Here is an 11,493-nt window from a genome sequence, read left to right as displayed (position 1 = left end):
ACTCCTTCACCTCCTCTGACCCCTTCCCCTCCTCTGACCCCTTCCCCTCCTCTGACCCCTTCCCTTCCTCTCACCCCTCCCTTTCCTCTCACCCCTTCCCTTCCTCTCACCCCTTACCCTCCTCTCACCCCTCCCCTTCCTCTCACCCCTCCCCTTCCTCTCACCCCTTCCCTTCCTCTCACCCCTTCCCCTCCTCTCACCCCTTCCCTTCCTCTCACCCCTTCCCTTCCTCTCACCCCTTCCCCTCCTCTCACCCCTTCCCTTCTTCTCACCCCTTCCCCTCCTCTCACCCCTTCCCTTCCTCTCACCCCTTCCCTTCCTCTCACCCCTTCCCTTTGTTGGAGAATTATTAACAATTACTGGTGTTATGTTAGTAAAACTTCAAGAGACTCGGTTTAGCAAAATCAATGGTTTATTCACTTTAGAGAATTTGTTGTATACTAAGCCGAGATCTTTAATGAGTCTGTTCCAGAGTTTGTTGACGCTTGTTTGGTCGGTCTTGGTTGAAGCTCGGTCTGTTGTTGACCAGTCTCCAGTTGGTTGATCAGTTCAACTGGTCTTCAGTTTTCACTCCTCTTCAGTTCATTCTCCCAGTCCACTCTTCTCTTCCAATGCAACTTTCTCTTGGTTTTAAAGGCCCAGACTCCTTCATCCAAAAGCCTTTATTTGGCTCTTTTGGCCATCCCTCTATTTTGGGAGACTGAGAGCACCACTTTATTTCTGTTCAAGAGGTCAAATACTCTGACCTGCTGAAGCTGTTTGCAGCCTGTGTTCCATCTATGGAACACAGGCTAAATATTGAAAGACACAGATGGCAGTCCACGAGCATTACACATTCTGTTTCCTTAAATTAACTCTCCTGACCACATGTTAATTCTAGTTCTATGCTCCTTTGCTCATTCGTAAAGTAAAACATAATTCCACTTTAAACAAGATTACATTGATATATATTCTAGCAATATTGTCAATATGAATATTTATTCCCTGACAATCCCCAGTTTTTCTTTTATGTTTATATTAACCATTAATCTAAACATTACCACATTAAATATTCATACCACTAATCTGGTAATTCAATTTCCTAAGGCATACACCGTCATTCTGGAAGAATTTTGATCACAATACATTTCCTTGTTCATTGACTCTTTCTATGTTGATAATTCAATTCAACTCATTTGCATAAAGATCACAAAACATTTCACCTTTACCAAAACGCAATAATTTCAGTTCATCAAAATAATAAAGCATCTGCAACATTTGGCAAAATATTTGCCTTTAATCAAATATTGACTTTCTTTGTTTGAAAAAGGGGCGGATCACTTGTGTTTGGAATTTCAGCATAAAACATTTTCTCCTGTTGTCTTCATCACACCTTCACTATTTGCATAGGATTTTCTGCTGTTGTGATAGCTGGGCAGAGTCAAAGACTGACCCTGCTCTCCATGCAGCATCCTTGCCACTCTTGCTGTGAGCCATAGTAGATTTGAACAAGGCCTCCATCCAGTTGTAGTTGACTTGCCTCCTCACTAATCGTGAGCATGGAGCAAGTATTGATGTGATGTTGATTTGTCAACAAGATGTGGAGCAGGGATGCCGGATGCATCCGCAATGATGATGTTGGGACCATGGTACTCAGTTGTCCATGGTCCATACCAGGAGCACACAGCAGAATCGTGCACAGCTGTTGTGAAGGAAAAGGCAGTCGTTCGCTTGCAGCTCCATGCTGGCTCCCCGGAAGTTGGTGAAGTAATGACACACGTCACCGTATCCCGTAAACGTTGCAGGTAAAATATCGTCGTCCTGCAATTGCTGATGTGATGACTGTTCGAGGTATTTGAACACAAGTAAGTGATCGCCCTTTTCCATATGTTGCAGTGTGACCCAGACAAATGGTCACATAATTTTCCCTTGGTGAAGGTAAACATCCATCCTCCAAAGGAGCATTTCTTCATCATTCTTTGAGAAAGAGGGTGTATGCCAAGATTAACTTCATTTTCACAAATTTTCCTTTTTTCAAACTTCTTCCCAGATGTCGTTATCACTCCATTTGGGATGTGGTCTTGTCTTTCCTTTACTTAGCCACATTTATATCTGCTCTCCACACAGATTGAATCAGATGGGGTACATTGTAACATGAAATCACTATATTTTATAACAACTTCACACGAATAATATTCAAATCAGACATGTGTTTTACACTACTAAAACTAAGAATAGCATCCACAATTACTTTCCGGTTCATATAATTCAAAAAATTAAACACATGCAGGTGTTGTAACTCAACTCAAAGAAAATAAATGCATTAATAATGATTATATATGATTTAAATCACAAACAGGAATATCTAATTCCCAACAATTCTTGCAAACAAGCAAACTATGCCTAATATGTTATTAGCATAGTCCTCCCCGCTTTTTGTTTTTCTTTAACAGTGTTACTTGTGGTGATATGAGTTCATCGATCGTGTAAAACAGACATAGTGCACAACAAGTTGTTATGCCCTCATTTATGTCAATGACATTCAACATTATATACCAAACTAACAAACTTCTTAAAATGTGACTAAAGAAAAATCCCTTAATATGTAACATAAATCTGATTATTTGCCTTATTCTGATGCCCCTATTTCCCGGGGTCCATATTCATTTCTATTGTTATCAACTTCCTATGATCTGTGAATTCGTTCCAAGATACCACAACTATAGGTTTTAACAAAGCTCTACCAAACTATTTCCAATGTGAACTCAAAATACTAATAAAACAATCAATTTCAAAAAATTAAACTCAAAGGGTCAGCAAATTCATTCTATAACCAGATCTAATATTCCCATCCAATAGTTTGCCTTGACACATGTCATATTATAACATTTTAATAAACCTTTAGAAATGTTGCCCATCGCAACAACTTCCCTTTTACAAATAGCCATGTGTAAATTACGTATTGAACGACAATTTTCCTCTCAATGTGTTTGGCCTAAATGGCCGCAAAAGTGGCTGCCAACATGCAGTACCATTTTTATCTACCAAGTAAGTGCTCATCGACATAAGACCTCTACCAAATGTTGGTTGTAGAAACAAATCTGGGATTTCTAATTACATGGATGCACACTCTCAGGACATTGCAGGCTGCTGTTATCAATCCATTCCGATAAAATAATTTCTTTACCTACAATCAAATAAGTAACACAAATTGAGGATATTATCCCTATCACATTCATTTATAGATTCATTTGGTTCTAATTCACTCTTTTCCCACTGCTATAAGGAAGAACAGTAGCTCTTATAAGTCTTTGTAATATCTCATTAAATTTACCCAGCATTGAAGAATTTATTTACTATCCATTTCCCTTCTGTTTACCAGTAACTTTGTTTAAACTGCATAACTTAATTTGATAAATCCCATGTGTACAGCTACCACTTATTGAAACCCCTACTTTTGTAGAAAATATCCAAATACGTGGTTGTATACTCCCTTAAAAGTTGTTCCTCCATTTTTCTATGCAACTTAGTGAAGACTACTGACACCAGTATGCCAATATAGGTGTGGCAGATTAACAAAATATGTTGCAGGTATACGTAACATCGTGTTCTGAGTGTAAAAACCCATAAAAACCCAAAAAAACATCTGAGTGTAAAAACATAACAGCGCGTTCACGTCTGCCCCTTGGTTTTAAGATTCACAATGCATTTCGTTGTAAAACTCACAATAGTTCAATTCAACAAAATTGTCTTTACTATCTGCCCATATCTGCCCATATCGTCTATGCTTAAGACACATCCATACATACAGCACAATTTATATGCTGATAAAGGTCAAGTTTATATATGTAAAAATCTGTGAGCAGAGTACTCTGGGAAGTCAGTGTAAGACCTTTTCCAAATTTGACTAATTTTGTACTCTCTCATTTTTTTAATGAAACTCATATCCATAAATAGCTGTTATTCTCATATGAATTCTATCAAAAATGGAATCCCAAGATTACTCACAATTTTACTATTAATTAATGGCTGCTCATAACCTAGCACATCAAATCCGTATATTCCATCGCCCTTGACAAAAGAGATAATGTTCATAATCAAATTATATTCCTATTTTATTTTACGAATTTTCTGGATATTCTTGTAAGGTTGACACACAAAACAAAAACATTGACACACAAACATACACAAACCCAAGCATTATGTATATTTGTTTGCATTTGAACCATCATTAACAGATCAAGATGGGTGTCAATTTCATTTCAATTTCGTAAAATTTATCCTTTAATGTTAGAAACGCTAATACACAAATAGACAAAAAGTTTATTTTTTAGAAAACCCCTAATGTCACCTTGAAATTACCCTTTTTGGTCCTACAATAATTTATCCAAATTTTACAAATTTACAAATTGTACAAATTTTACAACACCTCTATTTACATGTCAGTCGACCACTGACCTATGAGCATGCAAAAAATAGTCCAAAATGCCCACCTGCTGATCATGTGATGCTCGTCACTTGGTTTCCAAAAAATTTTGCAAAGCAATGTTCCACACTTTGGTAATTGTTTTGTTGTAAAAAATTGTTTCGCCCAAAATACTCCCTAAAACCACATTTATAATTGGCAAATATGAGGCTTCCAGAATGAACTCTAATTCTGGATCTTTTAATTCATGTTCCAAAAAAAATCCAATTTTGGCATTTAATCAACTAATTATTAATTTGCTAATAAGCAAAAGTAAAATTCATTCTTGCTCCAAAAATGTTTGAGACAAGAAGCATGAACAATTATTCATGTTGGTCTTTTGGCATTTGGGATCTGCAGCAATGAAGGCCTAATCGTTATCTGAGGTACCGGTAAGCACTGGTACCCTTGATCTTGGTTCGTCCTATGAACTCGTCTTCCTATTTGAATATGGACAACATCGTTTCCAGTGTCCAATATTTCCACAATTAAAACATCGATGTCTGTCATTGGCTGGTTTGTCCACCTGTTCACTTGTATCGCTGGGCTGCCTCTCCAGATCCCTGAGTTGCCACCCCACTCCCTGGTTATCTCCTACTGCATTGTTGCGTTGTTGCCCAGAAAACCTATTGCGTTGATTCGTAGTCATCAGGGCTTGAGTCTGTAGTTGCATCAATTTCTCGGCATTTACAGCACTATACCTGGCTTGAATCCGCTGATGATGCAAGGCGTAATTCAATATTTCTTGCATTGGCTTGCCTTCCCAAGCAATACATTGTCTTTCCACTTCACTCTTCAATTTGGGCAATAGACCATTAATAAAAAGGGGTTTTAAGGCATTGTCAATTTGTGCCCGGTCTATGCCTGAATATAGTCGGAAAACATCTCGCAATCTGTCCAAATAATCGCTAGCATCTTCGCCTGTTTTCTGCTTGCATGTAACCACTTTGTTCCAATCCGTCACTGGTGGCAATTTTTTTATGGCCTCTATCAAGTTATTGATCTGTGCCGTTCTAGCCTCCGTGGGCATGTCCACCTGTCCATCTTCCGTATTTACCCAGTTGGCCTCACGCATTAAGTTCCTCAAAGTGGTGGTATTAGGAATTAACCATTTTAAAAGTATTTCCATGTCTCTTGCAGTGGGCAACTGAGTTTCCACAATTAACCGCAGTTCCTCCGCAAATTGAAGTGGATCTGTTTTGATTGATGGCATACTACTCTGCAATGCCTTCAATTGATGTACCTGCCATGGTCTATACATCAGATCTGGATGTTGCTGATTTGCCCCTGGAAATTGCCGCTGAGGAAAATTCATAACACCACATTGCTCAAACCCTCCTTGTGAGAGAGTCAACTTTTGATCATTCATTAGCCAATCACATTGATCGTTAGATTGATTGGCATTTATCACACGACCCTTACTCCTTGTATGGTGAAATGGAGAGCATGATAAGGGTATAACAGCTGGTTGCATCGTTTGCCCACTTTGAGTCGGTTCCTGTGCCCCAATTGCACCCTCTTGGGTAGTTACCTCAAATGGGTCACGTCTTTCACCTGTCCTCTGTTGACTAGAACCAATCGCTGCACTCTGTTCTGGTCTTTCGGCAGGTACAGGTACAGGCACTACCTGTGGCTGATATACAATATGTCTCCGATAAGGTGGAGGAGTTTCATCTTCCAGTTCATTTGTCTCGTATGATCTGGCTTCTGGATACAATTTGGGTTGGGATTGCTCTCCATAACTGACTTGAAGAGGCATCTGATTTGCTACCTTACACAACCTATGCTGTATCTGTATCACCTCTTTCTTCAAGCCCCCCATCTTTGCTTTGGTCTCCCCGTCCCTAGAAAAGATTTCATCTGCTTGACAGTTTTAGGTTTTGGAAGTGTCCTGATCACTTTTACACGTTCAGGGCACAATCGTCTCGTGTCGCCTTTCGAAATATGTCCTAAATATTTCACCTCTTCCTTACAGAACTGCAACTTATCTCTCGAGGCCTTGTGGCCTTTGTCTGCCAACGCTGTCAGTAGCACAACAGTGTCCTGCTCACATGCTTCCTTTGAAGTTGAGCATATGAGAAGGTCATCAACATATTGTACCATCACTGAACCCCCAGGAAATTCAACATCGCTGAGGTCTTCATGTAGAGCACGTGAAAACAAAGTTGGGCTCTCCGTGTACCCTTGTGGTAACACAGTCCAGGTAAACTGTAAATTTTCGTACGTGAATGCGAAAAGTTAACGCGAATCCACATGAATGGGTACACTGAAGAACGCTGAACATAAGTCCACCACAGAATAAAACTTCGTGTTGCATGGAATACTTGACAGTACAGTGATCGGGTTAGGGACCACTGGATAGGCTGGGATGACACAATCATTAATTGCTCGAAGATCTTGAACAAATCTCCAAGTAGTCTTGCCTGGCTTCTTCACAGGTAAAATAGGAGTGTTGCACATGCTCACAGTGCGAACTATAACTCCCTGTTCCACCAATGATCGAATCACTGGTGCAATACCAGCTTTTGCCTCTGGTCTCAATGGATATTGGCGCTTTCTAGGCAATGGCTTAGAATCATCTACTGTGATCCTTACAGGTGCAATACTCTTGATTCGTCCCACATCATTTGGATGCGTTGTCCACAAGCATATTGGTATTTGATCGAGTGGGTCCTGGTCACCGTCAGCGTCAGAGCTGAGTAGGTATACCCCAATATCGTCAGTATCATTCGATTCAACAATCATGTTGAAGGTTGTAGAAAGCACCTGCTGTCCGAGCTGCCAACAAAATCCATCTCCATCTAAGTCATAGAGTGGGGCGCTTTGAATTTCTCCCATGTATCCCCTGTTGTTACACTCTTTCAGAGTTGCAATCATTATTCCAACATCTTTTGCTTCGTACCCTTGTGCCACCGCTAAGGTGACGTGTGGGGTTGTTGTTTCGGGTTGATTCCACAGGAGTTGTTGGTCTGGCGTCAAAGACACTGACATCCCAACTCCCTGTCGTCCCACCCACAATGACGTCAGATGTATATCATACTTGGTGTGCAGGTATTTAAAACCCCGCTCTGCATAGGACCCCTCTTCTCCTGTAGCATCATAACATGTTGTACAGTGAAGATCAGTCTGCCGTGTCAGAAAGTCCATCAAAAAATTATCTAACCATTCCTGTACTTCGGGCATTTCATCCTTCAGTGTCATAAAACTAACACACAAAAGTTCCGCCATGATTGTATCATCGATATCCCATCGATGTGTTGTTGGTCTTGTCAGGCCATCTAGTACCTTAGAAATAAAGTCGTGGGAGTGTTCTGGCATTTCTAGATACACTCCGTTTTCATTACAGATGACAGTGCAATTCAATTTACACAATAAATCTCTTCCCATCAAATTTACTGGAACGCCAGATGCCACAAGAAAGGCATGTTGTGCAGTCAATGGACCAAATTGGACACGCAATTCTTCCGTGACTGGCGTGTGTATGGGAACTCCTGACACTCCGACCACCTTTGTATAGTATTTTGACAATGGTATATCGGGAAAATCTGCTTGTCGTAACGTGGAACGCGTAGCTCCCGTATCGACGAGAAAGGGTGCCTTGCGTCCACCTACTGTCAAATTAACACTTGGTTCCTGTGCAGCCGACCCTGAGATTAAAGGAAGCGCTGCCACTTGGTCATTTTGGTCTAGTCAACAGGGTGTGGCAGACCATTTAGTCTGCTGAGGTCCTCCCTGAATTTGGGGCATTCCTCAATAGAACCCTATTTGTTGATGGAGGCGGTGGTAACTGGTAGTATCCCTGTTCTTGGTTGTTCTTCCGAAATTGTCTTTGATATGGGCATCGCCTTATCCAATGTCCCATTTTGCCTGTGTGTGAGTACCTCTTTATACTCACTCAATATATCAAATAACTACAAGGACTACACATCGGACTACACCTGTATCCACTATCAAATGTGTGTACTGCAAAAATCGCAGAAGTTTGTTCCACTTTATACAAAGTAGCGTTGAATGCGTTGTTGTCTAGCTTATTCCGATAAGCTCTACTCTGTGGTCTTCCAGGAAGTATCTCTCCACCTGTCCACTTGATGACTGCAGGTGATTTCCAGAGAGTCCCCCTGCCCTGTGGCTTTTCCCACACCCCAATCTCACTGATCAGCGTTGCAGATGAGTCTGGATCAGTAAGTCCTGTCAAGGGGGGTCAAACAAAAATAACCACATAATATAACAAATAACCACTAGACTCACCACCTCGCTCATCGTCCCAGGTTGTCTGCACATTGATGTTTTGCAAATGTCTCAAAGCTTCTTTCTTGAGACCGCACTTTTTATTCATCCATCAATTGACTTGTTTAAATTAAATTTAAATAAAAGCAGATCAGATTAAATTAATCAGATCAAAATCAATCAGATCAATCGGATCAGAATCAATTCAATTATGCAATTTTAATCAATTTATCAATATTCATCAATAAAATTCTAATAATAATATATAATAAAATAATATAAATGATAATATCCAAATTTACATTTATCAGTCTGATACCGAATTGAAACCAATGTCTGATACTGAACTATGATATGGGATCAACATTACTCTATACCTAAACCTTTTCCCAATGTTGCCAAAACAGTTCCATCTACTGACGGGGAATATGAGCATCGGTCGTCACCGTTTGACCCATATCTGCCATCAGTTGACAAATCACCGTTCTGCCTCTGGATCATATCTGACATATTTGTTCAATCCTGTGTGGTCATTATATCACAAATTAAAGTTGAACAACCACTGAAGGCAACTCAACCCTTCATTTGTGAGATAATCAGCGAAAATTGCTCCGACAGATATGAGCCAGTCCATTTGGGCAATGTCTCACATGTCACTCATGTCACATGTCACGTGTCACATGTCACACGTCATGTGATGTCACATGTCATGTCATGTGTCACCCACCATGTCTCACTTTGAAAGACACTCAAAGTTCTTGACAATTAAAATGGTGTAATATTCCTGAAATGTATACCAATGAATGGCAATTAATTCATAATATTTATCAATGGAATCCAATCATACCGAAATTTCGACACTCCAATAAACTTTGTAACTTGTAATACATCATTAATCCTGCAGGGCTATAAAGCTATCCTTAAAGTCCATGCAATCGATTTACATCAAAACCCAATGATGACATGCCTGATAATCATAGCAATTTTCATGATTGTAAAATCATGACCATTGTAAATCATTGTAATTATAAATTGTAAATGTAAACTTACCATAATTGTACAAAATTTGAGAATGAACATCAATAATAATCAGCATATGACAATCATGATGACAATGATGAAGCTCATCAATAATGAGAGAAAACAATGAGAATGAGAAACAATGAGAGAAATGAGAAAACAATGAGAACTATGAAAGGTGAAAACAGGTAAAAGAAGAAGCAAAAGAGGAGGAAAGGAGGAGGAACGAGGGGAGGAAAAGGGTGGGGAAGGGAGGGGGAGAAGTGGCAGAATGCCAAGGGAGGAATGGGGAATTAATACTATGCGAAATACGACACTCATTGTATTTTAACCTAAAGATAGCTGTGTATCATTGGCCGCACTCATGGCTCCCTTACAAGGCTGTGAGATTATATGGTAAATACTGTCTCCCTCTCGAACTTCTGTGCGAGCCATTACACTCATCTGTGTATTATTTAACCATTTAAACTGTGTCGTACCATTTCACAAATTATTGTAGCAGTATTGGGGCCATGGTTGGAGGAGGGGGGGGGGGAGAGAGGGGTGCAAAAACACATGCATACCCACACATACATACCCACACCCATACACACAAAAACACAGCAAGCCACATAATGAGGTGATATGCTAAAATCAACATGGGATCCAATGGGATATGGGATCAACAATCCTATACATGCCTCATTCAATCAGTAATATAACATGATTTGGAGGGGATGGATAATGGTAGAATGAAGTTAGGGTTAAGATTGGGTTGGGGTCAACAAATTAATGTACATGTAAATTCATTCATGTATAAACAGATCACAATATATTTCATCATTGGTTTCCCTCCATTTAATTGCCTTGGCAAATGTCATAGGATCTTATATCAATAAATTCCCTTTTTAAAATCTTAAAAGACAGATGAAATATAAAGTGATCAAAGGTACATTGGATGGTTCTATTTTGTAGAGATTACGGATCACAGTAGCATGGGATTGGCTCTCATTAAATTTCATCTTGATTGAAGGATTTTTAGCTGTGGTCCAAGATGGCCGCCGCCATAAAAAATCCTAAAAATATATATATTTTTTCTAATCAGGATGTAAATATACAGATAAAAGTAAGTTTGGAGAGAAAACAGGAAGGGGGAAGGGATACAGAAGGGAAGAAAAAATGGGGGGTTTGGATAGGGGGGGGGACGGAAGGAGGGAGGGGGAAAGGGCGAGGGAAGGTTGGGGGGTGTAGGGCAAGAAAAGTGAAAAAGGTTACATTTAAAAAATCGCTTCTCATCCTATATGTAGAAGTTTGGGCTAGGGCCAACAACATCAAACGGTTGCCATGGGCAACCTGCCTGCACGCATTCCACTGGCAGGATACAATTACCGGCATCAGTGTGTGCCAATCTTACTTGGAGATGACACGGAAAACTTTTTTCTTTTAAATTACATTGCATTGCAAACATTACATTACATTACATTACAGTAGAAATTAAAAATTACATTACTGTCCTACATGGGAAAAATGAATTGATGGTGCACTTCATCAAGTCATCCCTGTCAGAACATCATAATTCATAAGATTACAATTTCTTGTGTTCGTAAGAGCACATTTGGCCAATCACACACATAAATGTGCATAAAATGCAGACGTGCGTCCAAACCGCTTCGAATTAACTCTTATGAAGGTACAAAAACCCATATTTGTGCCACAATGAAATTTTTTTTTTATGACTTAAAATCGAGCCAGTCGATTTTACCATTATTTGGCTTACTGTACAGGCGCTGTATAAAATCGCTTTTTACAAAAACCGCGAATAT

Source organism: Myxine glutinosa, chromosome 13 (assembly GCF_964187855.1).
Source record: "Myxine glutinosa chromosome 13, kmMyxGlut1.1, whole genome shotgun sequence".
NCBI classification, from domain to species: domain Eukaryota; kingdom Metazoa; phylum Chordata; class Myxini; order Myxiniformes; family Myxinidae; genus Myxine; species Myxine glutinosa.
This window is presented reverse-complemented; position numbering follows the sequence as displayed.